Source organism: Nicotiana sylvestris, chromosome 10 (genome assembly GCF_000393655.2).
Source record: "Nicotiana sylvestris chromosome 10, ASM39365v2, whole genome shotgun sequence".
Classification (NCBI taxonomy): domain Eukaryota; kingdom Viridiplantae; phylum Streptophyta; class Magnoliopsida; order Solanales; family Solanaceae; genus Nicotiana; species Nicotiana sylvestris.
Window position 1 is genome coordinate 38221495 of NC_091066.1, and position 20719 is coordinate 38242213.

The window sequence follows — 20719 nt, forward strand, 5'->3', positions numbered from 1 at the left end:
AGGACCAAGTGTCCTTAATTTTTGAACTTCAAACTATTAAGTGGCAGCAAAATCTCTACTTTGCTTAGAGAGTGCAGTTTGCGCCCGGTCAACGATCTTTATCTGAATTGTTTCTCCATGTTTACAAGCTCTAGGTAATATTGAGTTAATGCAACTGATGAAATACTGTCTCCCACAAGCAGCTCCATTGTCCCAAATCCCTTCCCCAGCTGCTGCAAAGAAGTTGCTTGAAGGAAACTGTGTTGCATCACTTCCATAACATTCAGTAGCTGTTAAGTAATCATTTTTTTCTGTAATAAATTTAGAAAGCAAATCATCACAATTGTTTATGGGTGTGATGAGTGCTTGCCTTTATTTGGTGGAAGTGAAGAATGCTTGTCACCGTAATTTGCAGTTTGTTCAAAAGCATCTTGGCTTTTGAACAATGTAGCCCACCTTTGCGAATGATAACATGTCTCTGCATCGAACTTGAGAGAGAAGCGAGGGTTTGGGAAGAAAAGCAATGGAAAAAAGGGTAAAAATATCTTTTTATATTACTTTTAATAGAGTTGTGATTATTTTTGCTCAATATTAAAATTGCTGGATAAAAAATAAATACCACATTTAATAGTGGTTACCCCACGCTATTTTTACCAAATATGAAACATTATTCATATGTTGATTGTTGAACTTTAGTCTTAAGCTGATGATTTAATCGATTATTGGGTTTGGGATGTGGCTAATGTCAGGATACGTTTGGTTTAGTGGTTAAGGCTCAAGAGCCATATATAAAGTACAAAGATAATCGGATTTTCAGATTGCGATTTCCAAAAATGATGCTCCATTGATAACATTTACTTAGATGCTTGCTGTCTGATTTATAAAACAGGTTATTGAAAATATTTTAGGATAACAACTTTTGATCCCTCAACAATAACAACAACGACCCAATATAGTCCCACAAGTGGGGTATGAGGAGGGTAGTGTGTATGCAGACCTTACCTCTACATCATCGGGATAGAGAGACTATTTCCGATGTGATATTTAATTAAACACATTTAAACTTCAATTAGCTAAATATGTGTTTTTGGTCCCTTCATATGGAAAATATGTACTAAACATTTAGACTATTTGGATAACTATGTTACACTCAAATATGGAATAGAAGTACAAACTTAACATCAAGCATGGATAGATTTAATGACGTAGTGGTTAATAGAGATCACAAGAAGAGGGATCAATAGAGCATATTTCAAATAATTGAAGGCTAAATATACTCAACCAGATATCACAAGGATTAAAATTAAAATTTATCAATAATTATGGGATTAATAGCGCAAATTTCCCAAATATTTTATATATTAGTTGAATAATTTTGATTTTTTAACCAAAATAGTAAACATTATTTTCGAGAAGTATATATCCCCTCTATGTGGAGCATTCTTGAAGAAGAAGAAAATTTCTGTGAACACCCACTGTTTATGTAAAGAAAAACAAAACAGGGGGCAGAGATTCCAGAATTTCTCCTAAATTCACACTTCCCTTCACCTCTCACACATGCATTAAACCCTAATTCACAAAATCCTCATCAGTGACATGGACGCCGCCCAAAATCCTTTATGCGCACAAGAAACACTCGATCTTCTAAATTGCACCACTGAGAAGCCTTACGATAAGGAGAAATGCCAACGTCTGCTCGAATCCTTGCGCCAATGCGTCCTTAACAAGGTAATTAAAATTTATTATGGTGTGAGCCTCTTTTTAAAAAAATATGTTTTGTGATGCTTATTATTGGTTTTGATTCTGTTCCTTACTGTTGTTTTTTTTAACTCCACTTGAATTTTGATCTGCATTTTTCACCTTTGGGTGGCTAGTTAGGCGAATAGCTGGATAATCCGTCTAGAGGAACTGTAATTAAGGGTTTTAAAGCAGAAGTTCGTTGTTTTTTTAAACTGAATTAAGTTATAACTATTGCAAGGGGTGACTTAGCGGTCAATGAGTTGGAGTTACAACTTTAGGACTCAAGGTTCAAATTACTAAGGCCACCTATGTGAATTTTCATGTGCTTAAGCCTTGGTACACAAAGTTGTCCAATACTTGCTGGAGGGGTGTATTAGGTACTCAGTGGATTAGTAGACCTATGCGCGAGCTGAGTTGGACTCAGCTGTTAAACAAATGCAAGCTAGTGGATTTCTTGTTTTGCACTATCTTTAGATTGTATAAACTACCTGTTGAGTGAAGCAAAATTCATTTTATATCTAGAGTTACTGGCTTTTTTTCATACTTTATGGTGCAACTTTTAGATCATGGAAAGGATCAGGGGAAAATACAATCATTAAGAAGTGCCTAACCCTTATTGCTTGTGCATTTTAGATATGGAAGAAAAGAAAATGAGGTTCTAGGAATTGTTTCCGGGGAGTGATAGAAAGATTATATTGACGTGATCGAAGCATGATGTTTCCATAGGTGCATATAATACATTAGATAGTGCCAACATACAAAATTGAGTTATGAGCGATTTTTTTAATAACATTGGTGTAAGGGACTGCTTGCACGCTCCTCGATTATTCTACTGGGTACCTGCCACCTCCCACCAGCATAACTACCTTGTAATTTTGTCCGAGATGATGCATGTTTTGCGGTCTTGGCAAATGAGTCTCATATAACGAAATTAACCAATCAAACCATATCAGGAGTTTTATCTCGTCAAGAGAAACACAACAATGAAAATCTCATCTTATAATCCTCCACCTACACCTACATGCTTGGCTTGAAGTCTTTCTGCCAACAATGCGAATGTTCACTGCCGCTCATTCTTGTCTAAACTGATGTCATACAGCCATTTCACTTACCTGATATGTCTAATCAATAGTCACACACCTAGTCGGCAAAGTTTTCAGAAAGTTGGCTGGAGTTTTACTATGTTTGATTTTATTTTAGCATACTATTTTGTCATATTCAAACCAGAGACAAAATATTAATTGTGTTCATAGGGGAGCACGCTTTATGGAGGGAGGTAGTAGTAGAGAAGTATGGTTTTATAGAAGGAGGGTGGTGGAGGACTAAATCTATCACGATCTTGTTTGGGTGTACTATGTGGCTGAATATTATGAAGGGGAGGGAAGATTTCAGTGATCATATTACTTTTAGGGTTGGGGATGGGAGAAGAATTAGCTTTTGGAACCGTAAGTGATTAAGTGGTGTGGGGAGGATGCATTGAGGGTTTCATTCCCTAATGTGTTCAGAGTTTCGAACCAAGGTGATTTGTCATCAAATTCAAAGGGTGCAAGAGGAAGAAGTACTCTTGGGATCTAAGGTTTAGGAGAAATTTACTAGACTCAGAGTTGGGGGATTTCCAAAGGTTGCTGGAGGTACTATATAAACAGATCGTACATGCATCCAATCAGGATTCATGGAGATAGGAGCTGAGGAGTGATGGCTTGTTCACGGTCAAACCTTTTTACCAGAAGTTGCTGGTGAGAGAGAATACATGTTCGCCACACTTATCTGTTTGGATCCCAAGGATGCCTAGGAAACTGTGGTTTCTCACTTGGATGGCAGCGAGGGAGGCGATTCTGCCGGCTGAGAATATGAGGAAGAAAAATATTACTTCTGTAGTTGGTGATGTATGTGTAAATGTTCGGATGAAGAAGTTGATCATCTTTTGGTGCATCGTAGGGTGGTGTCGGGTCTGTGCCTTTGTGGAGGGTGATCTTGAACTGGTTTTGTATAAAGTGGGTGATGCCAGACATTGTTAGAGATGTGTTGCATAGATGGGCTAGTAGACGTAGGAGAAGAAGACAAAGGGCATGGAAGGCTACTCTACTAGCTCTTATGTGGGTCATATGGAGGGAGAGAAACACGAGAGCATGTGAGGGGATTGAAAATGATTTTGTACACTTGAGGAATACTTTTGTCTTTGATCGCTTTTTGGTGCACCCATGAAACTCCTATTCATAGAAAATCATGTTTTGTTGTAGCCTGTAGGTTCTCTACTTTTTGGTATACCTGTTGTATACGGGAGTGTTCCCAATGTTAATTAAGTTATTTGCCACATAAAAAATAAAAAATCCGTTGTGTTCGTAGCAAACAGTTTTTGATGAAGGTGTATTGGTTGGAAGTTTGAAGCACATGAGGATAGGTTGTAGAATATGTCTAGGTTTATTAGGCAACCGCTTCATTAGTGTAAAGTAATTAGGTAATGATTTATTGTTATTAAACAGTGACTTAATTGCTATAACATAAATTAAACAACTCTTTTAGTAATGTCATTTGGCGTTAGGAATTGCAGTAAACAAGGCATCATTGTATGTACAAATACACAAGAATTAAGAAACACATTCTCAAACTTTTGTTCCGCTCTAACTTTTTCCCCAAAGTTACCGTGATTTTCTAATCCTGTAGCCATTGCAACTTGGGCTCAGCTTTTCGGGAGTAACATAATACAACAACAACAACATACCCAGTATATTCCCAGCATAATAGAGATTCGGAATTCTAAATTAGCAATCCAAATAATTATCCTTTTGTTTTCAGTTTGTGTTGCAGCTTTTGTTTCTAAATGCAAGAGAAATTTATCAAAAATTGATTCCAATAATGATTTATTAGTAATTTTATCATGTTAAACCTTTCAATTATCTTATATCAAGAAATCATTATGCTTTAGACTAAGGTTTTTGAAGTTTTATATGGACGATATGATCAAAAGAAACCTTTTCCCTGCAAAATCTGTTTGGGTTAGGTGGAGAATTGTGAGCTCGTGTTTGTGTTTATAGGTACAATGTGCTAGAAAAATGTGCAAAGACAAAAAATAACTTAGCGGTGGATTGGTGGTAGAGAGTGAATACATTTGTAGCGGAATTTGACCCAGTCGGCTGATTTGGTGCAAAACACATGGATTTGGCCTAAATTAAATTATTGAAAATGAATCTCAAACTTAGGCCAATTTACAGTTTGTAACCAAGATAACCACGTAAGTCATGTGCATTACCAAAGATGCACAAACAGTCGTGGAAAGCGGTCATTATCATTAAAAAAAAGAAAGGAGAGAGTGATGAGAAAGAGAGACGGGTAGGTGGTGGTAATAAATTGTTCCATGTGCTTCTATCCTTTCAGTTCTTCATATATTACTGTTGTCTTGTAAGTTTTCATCCTAAAGAAATTAGAACGTCCAGATCATTATTGGATTTGTAGAAGAGTGAAGAAACACTTTAAATTGCTTTGTTAAGACTTCCTTTTTGCCTTTGGTTTTCTGTTTGATATCTTTCTAATTGATATTATTAACGAGCCATTTTGTTTGTTTTGTGTATCTATTGGCAATGTGATTATATTTCCATTCCTGTTGCAAATGCTACTTGTGCCAATCAATAATTAAAAAAAATGCTACTTGTAGAGTGAATTCACCATTTACAGTTTTGATTTAAGGCCTAAGTGTGTTGAGCTCCAAGGAGCCTTCCAACTATCTTGCTAGATAGGGGTGGGCATATATCGGGTAAAACCGATAACCCGAACCGTTAATTCTTTATTGGGTTATCAGTATTGGGTTAACGGTTCGGTAACTGGTTAAATTTTTTTTTTATTGGGTTATCGGTTCGGGCTCGGTTTGCATTTTTGTTATTGGGTAAAAACCGATAACCCAATAAGAATGATGTAATTTACTAATTTACCCTTAAGTATATACTAGGGTTATTTATTTTCCTAATTCCCTCTTCACTCTTCAGTCTTCAGTCTCTCAGTTCTCATTCTTGTTTCCGTCGCAGCCCCCAAGAGTCAAGACGCAAGACTCACCACCAGTTCTCCGCCAGACATCAGTAGATACTGCACAGAAGTGGGAGCGTGCTTTTGTTAAGAAACAACAAAAGTTGGCAGTTTACACGTTCTGGCAGTTTGATTTCTTTGTTTTATATATTGCAAATTTTTTTAGTTTTATGTTATCGGGTAAACCGATAACCGAACCGATAACGATATATAATCGATTAACCGATAACCAATATCTTATCGGTTTGGTTATCGGGTTATGATATTTGTAAACCGATAACCGATAGACAAAACCGATAATGTTCAAAACCGAACCGAACCGACCGATGCCCACCCCTATTGCTAGATACAACAACACTCCTCAATACCAAGCAAGTTAAGGTCAGCTATATGAATTCTCGGTTACCATGTCACTCTCACTCTGTTTAAGCTCATCAAATATCTTGCTAGATGTAATTGCCAAAAGCTCATTATGGAGCATGTTCCTGTTGTTAGTTTATTTTCTGTATGCCGCAATCGGCTTCTTTAGTAAAGGCTAATTCCTGAAAGGAAAATTACTCTTGTGTTGCAAAGAAAAATATATTAATGAACATTTGGTTTTTAGATGTTCTTGAATGAGGCTTTCTGTTATGCATCTAAGCAGAAAATATGTATAAGAAACTTGTATCAGTCTCTGTTCCAGATTTGGATGAAATGGTTCTTTTAATCAGAGGCGGACCCAGGATTTGAGCAAGACTGGGGCACACCACTGTATGCTAATCACCAGCGATATATATATATATATATATATATATATGCTAATCTCTATATGCTATCGCTGGTGATTAGCATATAGAGAGAGAGAGAAAGAGAGATTTCTTCGCAAAATGGATACTATGGGAAGAGAAGGAATAAAATTAATTAAGTTGACTATTGTGTATTAGTACTAAACTATAAATGAAATAAAAAAGAAGATAAAAGTAAAAAAAAAAAAAGCAATTTGTTATTAAATATAAATTATATTGTATTCAAAGAACTAAAATATTAATAAAGTTGACTATTATATATTAGTACTAAATTATAATTGAATTTAAAAAGAAGAAGATAAAAGTAAAAGATAAATCAATTTGCTATTAAATATAAATTACATTTTACTCAAAGAATAAAAATAAAAAGAGGAGAAAAAAGCTAAAGGGGAGTTTCGAACCAACGTCCTCATCATAGTTGGGAATTAAAGGGCCCAAAGTAATCACTTCTCTCATCCACCTCTTTGTTTTAGGGGGTACACTTAAAATATTTAAGGGGTCCCATATATATGTACAAATATATATAATATGTATATACAGGATTTATGCCGAGGCTAACGGGATCACGTGACCCCTCAAGCCACCATGTAGGTCCGCCTCTGCTTTTAATCATACTCCAACGAGTCTAAGCACTCTAATGGTTATTTCAGTGGGAGATGCTATATGTTTTAGCTCCTTGTGCATAGTGGTTATTAGGCTTTCATTATCAGTAATTTCATCTCCTCTTGCAGAAAATAAAGAAATTCTTGCTTGCTGAAGTGATCTTTGGGAACACAGAAGGGACCACTGAGAAAAGAAGTTAATCCCTGGTGGAGTCAGAGTGTGAACTGTGATGTTGAACTCTTGTAATTCAGACCACTGGGTACCTTGCTTGTCTAGCGCAATAGAATTTTAACTGCTTGTGCTAACAGAAAATAGATTTTTGACGTGTAAAATTATGTCCTAAATACATTGCTGTCATTTCATTTTACATCAAGCATTTTAAGACTTTCTTAATGATCAAATTTTAGTTTCCTCTTGATCTGAAAAGTATTACGACATAGGGTTTATGCTAGATTTTTCCTATTCAACACTTTGTTAGGTAGAAGTTGTCAGTCATTCTTGGTATTGGTGGTACAATTTACAGTAAAGGTTGACGGATTGACGATAGTATGCACAAAATTTCCCTGCTAATCAGATACAGAATGAATGCTTAATGTACGACTTATAAATTAGATAGAATTTAAGGGTCCACCAAACTCTATAGAGAACCAGTTTCAACAGAATACACGCACACTACAGTAAGTAAATGACAAGAAGAATTTTACGTGGAACATTCTCAGTTCAATGGTATTAAAAACCACAACCTACCCTTGTAGGATTTCAACTTCACTACTGAGCAACTTTCAGATTACAACCTATGCAACCTAGGAATTAACTTTTTAATCCCTTACTAACTTGTAATACTCTATTACAAGCTGCATTGTAATAATTCTATTACAAAGATTTTACAACTCGACTAACTCTAGTCAAGACTCAAACACATGAGTTTAAGATTTACAAAGGGTTTCCTATAGAATACTTCTCAACAAGCTAAGTAGGAATTACAATTGAAGAACTATTACAAAGTTACAACTCAACTAAGGACATACAATAACTTGATGTGGGGAACTGGTCCGTAACAATGTTGTTCTTTGTTCTTGATGCGCTTGAGAATTGTTTACTTGATGATCAATGACCGTGGAAATGCTTGAGTAAATTCTCTAAGTGTTCAAGTGATATGTTTTATCTTCCTTGATGTTAATAATACATTTGTGACATCCCTTGGGATGATGTAAGCAAGGTACGTAAAAGACACTCCCCATAAAGTTGACTGTTGCACTGTTCCTGTACTGTAGCGTGTGCAGGCAGCAACTTTACAGCTGGGGCAGTTGACTTGTGCAGTTTCCTTGGGAAACGGTAGCTATCTGTTCCCTCTATTGTTCCTCTAACTCTGAAGAGTTGAACCATATCCCAAGCTGGAACCTTGATTTTAAGGTCTTGAGAATATGTAACAGGTTCCTAGTCTGGTTCTTGACAGTAAGTTTGTTAGATCATCAAAACATAAAACAAGGTACTTGTAACCTATCAATTTTCCCCTTTTTGATGATGACAAACTTATAATTGAAAATCCCCGAAAGAGCCACACAGAACCAAACTGTGAACCATAAAAGAAAGAGCCGCATAGAACCAGACAATGAACTAGAAAGACCGTAAGTTTCCCCTTAATCAGTGCATAGCATCATTATTTCATTATTCAATTATGCACATTTCTTCCCCCTTCTGGCATCATAAAAATTATAGTAACAAGCTTATAGCAAAAAGAAGTCAAGCTTGAGCTAACTTATGCCACTTGTATGCATACACCATGACTAAAAACAGAGCATAAAGACAAGGCATAGACAGCAAAAAGGGAAAAGCTTGCATTAACATAATTTGGATTTTGTAACAGGAGCAGAGTCAATGTTACTACCACCATCCACAATTTTGAACAAAAAAAAAAATACCGCAAACATCATCATAAGAACTGACACTGAGGGACCTGACCACAAACTAGATCATAATAAAGCAACACTAAAGACTTGACATTGAGGGGATACTATTTAGGGAGCACTAGAAGGAGAGGGCTAGGATGCAGAGGCAAGGGTTTGGAAGACTAAATTCATTCGAGCATTCGCTGACATTTACTTGTTGATCAGTCTCTCTTTCAGGTCCTCCACTTATTTTCTGAGCTCAACATTCTCTTTTGTCAGACGAGTAACCTCTTCGCTTTGAGAACTACTAGAACCAGGTGCCTCATGCAGCTGACCTAACTGAGTTTCAAGGATAGCATTCCCATTTTTCAATTGCCTTATCTCAGCAGTAACACTGTTCTGAGCATTGATCAACTGAGATATGGTAGAAGTTCTTCCAACCCCTCCAACTTTCTCAATACACTCACATTCTTCAAGAGTAGCTTTGGAGAAAGTTTACTTCTTAGTGCCCATTTTAGCTTGACCCAGAGGAACCTTGAAGTGCTTAAAGACCTTGGTGAGAAGGAACCCATAAGGCAGCCCATGATTACCATCTTTAAAAGCTGTCACTTTATTCATGTGCTCTATCATGATCTCAGGCAGGTTGATGGTAATGAAGTTGTCAAATCCTTCCATGAGGAACAGGTCTACACGAGAGGTGATAGATCTTCTCTCAGCTCAAGGCAGCAATACCTTGTTCACCATCTCAAATAGTAGTTAATATACAGAAATGAGGCCCTTCCTCTGAACCTGTTCCCCCTACTGAACTGCTCTGTTCTTCAAGATGGCGTTTTTGAAGTTTTGAGAACAGGATCCCTGAACACTAGACAACCCTTCAGCAGGCACACCATGAATAGACCCCAACAAAGCAGAGTCCATTACCATATCAACTCTATTCATCAACACACAGATGTGATCATCCTCAACTTTGAATAAGTTGGCATAGAAACTTTGAACTTCCTCCTCATACACCTTTGGAGCATCATTTGTGAACAAATGTGTCCACTGTTGGAACTAACAGATCTCAACCAGCTGTCACGTACCATCCTCCTCCAAGATATCAAAGGCAAATGTGCAGTCCCATAGCACCTTTTGACTCCTCAATCTCTCTTTCCTAGCACTTCTTGGATCACCAACTCTGGCCTCTTTTGAGGAACCAGGTTCCTCATCAGAATCAACTTTTCTTTTAGCAAACTTGCGAACATTCTTCCCTTTTTCACTAGACTTCACAGACTTTTCATCCAATTCTTCCATCACACCGGCACCAGACTCTTCTACAGACTTATCACAAGGTTCTTTCACTACAGTTTCACTAGAGACAAAATCATCAGACTTGTTTAGATTTTAGCAGACACAGAAGATCCCCTTTTTGGCTTGGGGAGACCATGCTTCTGTGAGAGCTTTCTAGTCAAAGAACCATGTTCCTCGGCTTCTTCCTCATCCACATGCACAACATGTACTAATTTCTCACTCACAGCTTTCCCATCTTTCACCAACTTTCTTCTCCTTGACTTAGCATTGCTGTTCTTAAGAGTATACTCAAGAGCCTCCTTCCTTTGCAACCTTGTAATGGGTCGCTTAGGAGTAGAATCTTGAGCAGCCATTGGTCTACGCTTAGTCAAGCTTGCTATTTGCATATCATCAGAATCCTCTTCACTATCCCTTTTTTTCTTCCCTAGACACAGATCTTTCCTCAAGCACCACCACACATAATGGCTCAGTATCAAAATGAGGAGATGGAGCAAGGTCAATACTGACTTGGGCTCTTGAGAGGACCACTGAGTTGGATCCTCCGAGGAGGGATCAGGTCCTTCATGAGGAACCACAGTAGTATGGTCCTGTGCTGATTGAGCAACAGGCACAAGTTCTCCACCCTCTACCACAGTCCTAGACTCTTCACCCTGAGTCTCAGTCTCAACCTTACTTTCTTCAGCAATAACCCCTTTACCAGTTATGGACAACATGTTCTCTATTGCTTCTTTCTTGTGTACACCCATGGAAAACTCAGGAGAGGAAGGAGTGTTACCTGTGGACGCAAGATCAGGAACAACCTTTGTTGAGTCAACATTCTCAGAACCATCAGTTTGATCTACCTTTGACCCTTCTTTCATAGGAGAACTTGAAATTTCTTGATTTTGTTCTTTGTCAGCAGTACTCTTTACATCCCCTTTTTCCGGCGAAATAGAAGGAGAGCTCGGGGCTACAAAACTTTTAGGAGTCGAGATTTTGCGACTCCTATGAGAACTAGAACTCGATTGGGTGGGAAAAGAGATGGAGCGTGGGGGTGAATCTGCCCTAGGGTTTTGGCTAGTAGTGGTGTTGAGGGAGGAGTCTAATATCGGTGTTTGAATGGTTGAGGACTCAATGGGGTGTCACAAGGGACACTTGAGGTTTCATGATTTTCAGCCATGAAGAGGAGTGATGAGTTGAAGAGAAGAGATGAGTAGTTTGAAAGAGTGAAAGAAGAAGGAAAGTTTTAACGTTTGATGTGAGGAGATTTGATAGTGATGGATGCATTTAAGATTGATGAGGGACCGGTTAGAAAAGGCGCCAGTTTTAGGAGTCGGGTCGATTTCTAACAGGTGAGACGTTTGGGTTCAAGAGATGCAAAGAAAAGAAACTGACACACTGATGATGTGGCACTTGTTTTAACCATTCAAAATTGTGCATGAGAGACCAAAGAAACTACTAACCTGTGTCAGGAGAACGAGATTCCCTAACTAATCTTGCATCTATAAGCTTTGCCCTTTTTACCAGCGCGTACTGCATCAACTGCCTATTTTGCTATGTAATCATCATGGGTGTCTACCTATAACGATATAGAGGTGAGTTAGACCTTGCTAGAAAACACTTTTTAGCTAATTTTACCTGAACATTTATTTCATAGCCAATCATTGAGGGACCATGCTCTTAATTGGGTTTTATCAACCCCAGTGCCAGGCGATTTTTCTCAAAGTGTTCTCTGCTTAGGTATTTAGTAAAGATATCTGCAATTTGATCTTCTGTACTATAGAATTTCATGCATATAAGCCCTTTTTCAACATTGTCTCTGAGAAAATGATGACGCACATCAATGTGCTTGGTCCTCTTATGTTGGACTGGATTTTTGGCCATGTTGAGTGCACTTATATTATCGCATAAGAGAGGCACACAATCTGCGAACACTCCAAAGTCTTCCAGCTGCTGCTTGATCCACAGTAATTGAGCACAACAAGAAGCATCTGCTACATATTCTGCTTCTGCAGTTGAGAGTGCCATTGATGCTGATATGCGGCTAAGTCTAGCCGATCATATCATTCCATAAAAAAATCTAAGTTCTGCTTCTTTGTACCCCATGAGATTAGGCAAGAACCCAGGAAATGTGCCATTCCAGACGTGTTTTTTCTATCCACTAGATATCCTGCATAATTAGTATCAGCATACCCAATAAGATCAAAGCTGTCACCTGAGGGATAGTAGAGAACCAGGTCCTGCATTCCTTTGAGATATCTCAATATTCTCTTGGCAACCTTTAGATGAGATTCCTTTGGATTGGATTGAAACCTTGCACAAAGATCCACGTTGAAAACAATATCTGGTATGCTTGCAGTGAGATACAGGAGTGACCCTATGATCCCTCTGTACATAGTCTGATTTATAGGGAAACCGGGTTCATCCATGTCTAGACGAGTGGTTATGGCAATAGGAGTGTCAATAACTTTTGATGCTTCCATGTCAAACCTTTTCAGCAGCTCCTTTATGTAGTTCTGCTGACTTATCAATGTTCCCTTTTGAGATTGCTTCACTTGAAGTCCTAGGAAGAAATTTAACTCCCCCATCATACACATCTCGAACTCACTCCCCGTGAGTTTTGCAAATTCTTCACAAAGAGAGTTAGTTGTGGCTCCAAAAATGATATCATTAATATATACCTGAACAATGAGCAAGTTCCTCCCTTGTTTCTTTAGAAAAAAAGTGTTGTCAATTTTCCCTCTTGTAAAGCCATTTTCTAGAAGGAATTTTGACAACCTTTCATACCAAGCCCGGGGAGCCTGCTTTAGCCCATACAATGTATTTTCCAGTTTGAACACATGCTTAGGATGCTCATGACACTCAAATCTAGGAGGTTGCTTGACATAAACTTCTTCTTTCAAGTAGTCATTTAAATATGCACTTTTGACATCCATTTGGAACAATGTGAACTCCATATGGGATGCAAAGGCAATAAGAATTCTAATAGCTTCCATTCATGAGCAAATGTTTCATCATAATCAATCCCTTCTTCCTGATTGTAGCCTTGAACTATAAGTCTTGCCTTGTTTCTTGTTGTATTTCCAAACTCATCAAGTTGTTTCTGAATACCCACATGGTTCCTATGATAGTTCGATCTGCAGGTCGAGGAACCAGGTGTCATACCTTGTTTCTTTCAAATTGATGCAGCTCCTCTTGCATGGCTGTGATCCAGTCTGCATCTTTCAACGCTTCTTTGATATTTTTGGGCTCTATTTGGGAAATAAAGGCTGAAAAGGCAAGTGAGTTTCTTGCTTTTGATCTGATTTGAACTCCTGAGTCAAGAGGGCTGATTATGTTGTCAAGAGGATGTGAGCTTTTGTGCTTTCAATTTGGTACTTGAATCTTATTGGTAGAGGACCCAAGTATGTCTGACTGAGGTTCTTGGGCGCTTCTTACTTCAGCAAGTGGAGTACCTTGGACTGCATCAACAACTCTATTTTCAGTTTCAGTTGGTGTGATCATGGGACTAGGTTCCTCTCCAATAGATGGAGGTGTACTTGCATCATTTTCACTGGATTCCTTTACATGACTCATCATGTTTGCTTTTCCATTTGCCATGTCAATAATTTCTCCTGGAAAAGATAAGGGTTCTCCATCTTGATCAACATGTTTGTCCTTCTCACAGGAAAGGTGATATTCATCAAAGATCACATGTATACTTTCCTCAATACATTGAGTCCTTTTGTTATACACTTTGTAAGCTTTGCTTTGAGATGAGTATCCCAGAAAGATTCCTTCATCACTTTTGGCATTGAATTTTCCAAGAGCTTCCTTTACATTGTTGAGAACAAAGCATTTACACCCAAAAGTTCTTAGATGTGTCAGCTTGGGCTTTCTTCCATTCAACAATTCATATGGAGTTTTGTTTAGAAGGGATCTAATCATGCACCTATTCACCAAGTAGCAAGCAGTGTTGACAACTTCTACCCAGAAATTGTTTGCAATCCCACTGTCAATCAACATTGTCCTTGCCATGTCATCAAGAGTTCTATTCTTCCTCTCCACAACACCATTTTGTTAAGGTGTTCTTGGAGCTGAGAAATTGTGAGTGATACTATTTTCAGTACAGAACTCATCAAATTTGGCGTCGTCAAACTCTGTCCCATGCTCAGACCTAATGCAGGCTACCTTATTACCCATCTTCACTTGGATCTTTTTGACAAAAGCAACGAACACTTCAAAGGTTTCATCTGTGGTTCTGAGAAACAAGGTCCTGGTGAACCTGGAGTAGTCATCAACTATCACAAAGATGTAATTCTTTCCTCCTCTGTTTGACACCTTCATAGGTCCACATAAATCCATGTGAAAGAGATCAAGTGGACTTGAGGTACTGACTTCCTTTTTGGGCTTGAATGAGGATCCGACTTGCTTGCCTTTTACACATGCCTCACATACTTTGTAATCCGTGAAGCTTGACTTGGGCAGACCACGAACCAGGTCCTTCGTGACCAATTTGTTCAGCAATGTAAAGCTTGCATGACCCAGCCTCCTATGCCATAGTTCAGTATCATCATCTACAATACTTAGACAACTGAGATCACCATTCTGTAAAGACTTAAAATCAGCAACACAGATATTTTTGTATCTTTTTGCTACTAGCACCACCTCACCAGTCACTAGGTTTGTGACTGTACAAATTTTTCACACAAATTTCACCTTGTTTCCCTTGTCACGAATCTGGGAAACACTTAGCAAGCTATACTTCAACCCGTTCACGTAGTACACATTTTTGATTGAGTGTGAAAGAGACATCCCAATCCTTCCAACTCCCAGAATGTATCCTTTCTTTCCATTTCTAAAGGATACACTCCCTCATTGCATGGCCTTAAGTGAAAGAAAATCATTTGTACTTCCAGTCATATTTGAGCAGCAACTATCCATGTACTATTATAGGCTATTTCCTTTCACTATTCCCTACACAAGAAAATCAGGAGTTAGACTTAGGAACCCAAACTAGTTTGGGTCCCTTGTAATGAGAAAAGGGGTGAAGGGATCTTTTGGTCCATGCAGGCATCATGCCTTTTTTATATGAGGGACCAGGTTCTCTACTAGTAGTTATTTTTTCAGCAAAAAAATTGTTTTTCTGCTGTGACTGAAATCTGGCCTTACAGTTTTTAAAGTGTCCATTATTACCGCAGTGAGTGCAAAGCCAATTCTCAAGTACAGTAATGTACTTGCTATGAGGATTGTAGGGAATCTTTTCCCTTTGGAACCCAATCCCCTGCCTGTTTTCCCCATTGTTGGTGTACATGACAATGATAGCATCAGAGGACCAGGTCCATTTGAGTGACTTTTCAAGATCACTCTTCACTCTACCTAGTTTTTCCTGAAGTTATTTGTTTTTCTCAAGCTCAACACACAGACTAAACTTCACCGAATTTAAGTCACTTTCAAGCTTAATGTGTGACTTCCTTTCCCTTTTGAGAATTTTCAGTCCTACTCTCCATTTTAAGTTCCCCAATTGTTTCCTTCAAGTCCACTAACACCACTAATAGGTCATCTCTCTCATGCTCAAGGTTAGTAACTCTCTCAGCTAAGACTTCTTTTTCCTTTCTTACACACTCAATGGTCTCTTTTAGGTCTACCATGACGACCATTAGATCATCTCATTCATGTTCTATATTTGCAATTTTTTTCATCTAAGACATCCTTCTCTTTCTTCAGGTTCTCAATTGTTTCCTTTAAATCAACTACAACGACTACTAGGTCATCTCTGGTCTATTCTGCTTCTCCTAACTCCACAGTTAAAGCATCTTTATTATTTATAAGACTGTGATAAGCATCAATTAACACATTTGCTAATGACTTGAGTTTTTAGGAGAACAAGATTTTATATTTCTCTGAACATCTAGAAAATTTACCTCATCATCATCGTCATCTTCATCATCATCAGACTGAGCCATCAAGGCAAAGATTGAATCATACTCAGTTGCTTTACTTTCCACTGCCATCATTGAACTATCACCATGATAATTTTCTTCTTCAGATTCACTGGAGGAGTCTCCCCATGCAGCAAGAGCTTGTTTTACAACATTGTCAGCGTCATTCTTTCTCTTGAAACGTTTATCAGGAACCAGGTTCCTCCTGGCTTATCAGGAACCAGGTTCCTCTCAGATACTTTGTCAAAGTTGTTTTTGTACTGATCTTGCTTTAGGAGAGGGCAATCCTTGATAAAGTGTTCTGGCTTACCACATTTATGATAGAGGTCATAATTTTTTGGCTTGCTAGAACTTCCCCTTTTTAGAATGCCTCCATTCCTGTGAACCATCTTCTGGAATCTTCTTGTCAAGTAAGTCATATCACCATCCTCACCACTTGAATCATTGTTGTCTGTCTTGAGGACCATGTTATTCTCCCTTTAGGGCTCTCTTCTTTCATTGTCCTTCTTCTTCTTCTTCTTCTTCATTTCATGTGTTTTCAGATTGTCGATAAGCTCATCAATGGTTAGCTCTTGCAAGTCCTTCACCTCTGTAAAAGCGTTCACTTTGCTTTCCCAAGAACTGGGTAGCACACTAAGGATATTTCTAACAAGCTTGTTTCTTGGAATAATTTCACCAAGAGAGTGAAGCTCATTAATGATAGAGGTGGACCGATATGCATATCTTGGATGGATTCATCATCTTTCATCCTGAAGAGCTCGTATTCAGTTGTGAGCATGTCGATCTTGGATTGCTTAACTTGTGTTGTTCCTTTGTGAGCTGTGTGAAGGGCTTACCAAATTTCCTTGGCTGACTGACATGCTGATATCCTGTTGTATTCTTCAGGACCAATGCCACAAACAAGAATTTTCTTTGCACAAAAATTCTTTTCTACTGCCTTTCGATCGGCGTCATTGAATTCATTTCTCGTCTTGGGAGTGGTTACAGCTGGGTCGCCAAGATTCTTGGTAGGAACAAAGGGTCCATTACAGATAACATCACATAGCTCTGAATCTTCAGCCATGATGAAGTCGTGCATTCTAATCTTCCACCATCCATAATATTGTCCGTTGAACCTTGGTGGTCTGTAAGTAGACTGGCCTTCTTCGAAGTTTGGCATAGCAGCCACGAGGATCCTTTCTAGGTGTTAACCTGATAGAAAGAACCTGCTTTGATACCAATTGATAAAATTTACGGGTCCACCAAACTCTATAGAGAACCGGGTTCTCTATTAGTTTCAACAGAACACACACATTGCAGTAAGTAAATGACAAGAGGAATTTTACATGGAAAATTCCCAGCTCAACGGTATTAAAAACCACGACCTACCCTTGTAGGATTTCAGCTTCACTACTAAGCAACTTTCAGATTACAACCTAGGAATTAACCTCTTAATCCCTCACTAACTTGTAATAATCTATTACAAGCCACTTTGTAATAACTCTATTACAAAGACTTTACAACTCGACTAACTCTATCCAAGACTCAAACACAAGAGTTTAAGATTTATAAAGGGTTTCCTACAGAATACTTCTAAACAAGCTAAGAATGAATTACAATTGAAGAACTATTACAAAGTTACAACTCAATTAAGGACATTCAATAACTTGATGTGGGGAACTGGTTCGTAGCAGTATTGTTCTTTATTCTTGATGCACTTGAGAATTGTTTACTTGATGATCAATGAGCGTGGAAGTACTTGAGTAAAAGCTCTAAGTATTGAAGTGATATGTTTTACCTCCCTTGGTGTTAATAATACATTTGTGACATCACTTGGGATGATGTAAGCAAGATAGGTAAAAGACACTCCCCATAAAGTTGACTGTTGCACTGTTCCTGCACTGTAGTGTGTGCAGGCAGCAACTTTACAGCTGCGGCAGTTGACTTGTGCAGTTTCCTCGGGAAATGGTAGCTATCTGTTCCCTTTGTTGTTCCTCTGACTCTGAAGAGTTGAACCATATCCCAAGCTGGAACCTTGATCTTAAGGTCTTGAGAATATGTAACAGGTTCCTTATCTGGTTCTTGACAGTAAGTTTGTTAGATCATCAAAACATAAAACAAGGTACTTGTAACCTATCATAACTGTGGTGGCATATCTAGTTTTCTAAGTCACTACACTAACCCATTTCAATAGGCTAAGCTTGCCCTTCTTCTCGAACTTGAACTCGCAACTCTAGATTTGTATCTGCTTTGAATTATTCTGAGCCGTTCTTGGATCACTTTCATCTTGGTAAATATTGGACTTTGCTTGCTGATATGAAACCACCTTGGCATTTTAGCTGATTTGGCATGCATATTTGACTTTTCCATCAGATTTAACGAGGTCTTTAACCAAATTTATTTTTTGAATAATCACCCATAAAAAGAATACCTCTCCTACCATAAGAAGTACTCCTAGTTAAAATTTTAAGCGCATAAAACTGTAGCTACATAGCTTATATATATGGCCAATCACTCACCAAATCACATCATTTAAGAGAGTAGCTTTAATAGAAAAGTTCATTTCTCTCAAACGGAGAAACACGTACATAATAGAGGGAAAATAAAGTAATTGTAATTGGGAAGTCCACTAGAATGATAAAGGCGAGTGAATGACTCCTTTTCCGTTGTAACATAATACTCTATTTGGTTCATTGGTCAGGCCAAAGGAAAGCTCCCATAGCAAACTTCCTCTTATAATTGGCATCGCCCTTCACCAGCAATCCATACTGTTTCCATTCTGGCATTTTCTCATAGTTAATTTTTGGATAGTGCAGTGGTATCTGAAAACCAGTGCCTGATAAAACACTCTGGTACTGTAACATGTAGCCTTTTCCTTTTTTGTTGTTTGGTGTTCTGGAATATTATGGTTGCCGTTTTGCCTCAACTCAAACATGTCTTTGCTTTTTTTGGTTTTCTTTGTGTTAATTTCTTTGGTTTCTGCTTTCTTTAATTTTTCAACTTAGTGTTCATTATATAGGCATCCTTGGGCAAAAGTACAGCTGAAAACCTGGAATACATGAAATGAAGCTTCATTAACTTTATCAATTAATACGGGGAATTTCTTCTTTTTCATGTTGCAAAATGTGGCACGAAAGGTATAGGCTTGTTTGGTACGAGGGATAAGGGATAACTAATTCCGCAATTAAATTTGAGATAAGTTTATTTCACATTTGGTTGGGATAAAATTACGGTATACTAATCTGGGAATAATTGAAGAGGACCGTTTCTCAGGTATCATTTTCTTAAAACTCTTATTTATTTCTTGTTGTCAGACGTCAGTTACTCTTTCTATGTGAAGAACGTGTGTTTGTTTAAGCTTGACGGCTTCACGGCTTCACGTAGGCGTGTGAACTCTAAACCTACAAAGTGTTTCCCTCGTGCACAAAAATTAATAATAAGAAAACCAACGGTTAAAGTACTTGCAACCTAGCTATAAGTTCCGCGGACCCCAATAATTTCAGCTCAAATCTTATATTTGTATTAAAAAATCTACTTAATATGTGTAAAATATTCTATTCCGAACACAGTAACTTAGGATTCGAGAACCCATATATTCAAAATTCTGACTCCGCCTCTACTTGCAACATTAAGAAAGTAAAACATGACACGGTACTTGCCATTCAACCATCTAAAAATACCAATAGGTACAACAAAATAATAGTACTATTACCTATGTAAACATTTGAATGTATATTTTTGAGCAATTTATGCAAAATACTCATTAAGCTTAAAATAATTACTCTTTCCTCCCCATTTGAAAACTATTTATAATATATACCTACCCAATTAAAACTAATTACCCCTACCTACCCACCCATCCCAACTTTTTTTTCTTAGCTATTTTGGTTTAGCTTAGCTTGATTTGGCTTGGCTTGACTTGACTTGATTTGGTTTGGCTTGGCATTGTTTTTTGTTTGAATTGGCTTGACTTGGTTTAGAGTAGTTTAGTTTGACTTTATTTGGTTGAGTAATAAAAAAAATGGGTTGGGAAAAATAAAGTGGGTAGGGGCAGATAAATACTTTCCACCCCATGGGTATTTGCTAAAGAACCCCTCTATTTTGGCTATATTAATTCTTGGGAATTTTTCATAAAGCACCATCTTTTAAGTCTAATTAGTCATTTATAGATACCCTTTGCTATATTACGTGTTATAGATATCTTTTATGTTTTTATACAATGTATTTTATGTATTTAAGCTGTTGTATTCATTAATACAACCAAAAAAATAGGCGTAAAAACTGGAATTCCAGCTAAGTTTGACATGTATTTAGCTGTATTCAAGCGGCATTAACGTTAAATACAGAAGGTTAAACTGGTTAAAAACGGAAGGAAATCAAATCACATGATATTCTCCTAATTTAACTCCACGAACTAAGGAAATCAAATCACATGATATTCTCCTAATTTAACTCCACGAACTAAGGAAATCAAATCACATGATATTCTCCTAATTTAACTCAACGAACTAAAACGATCCCTTATTAATCTTTATTT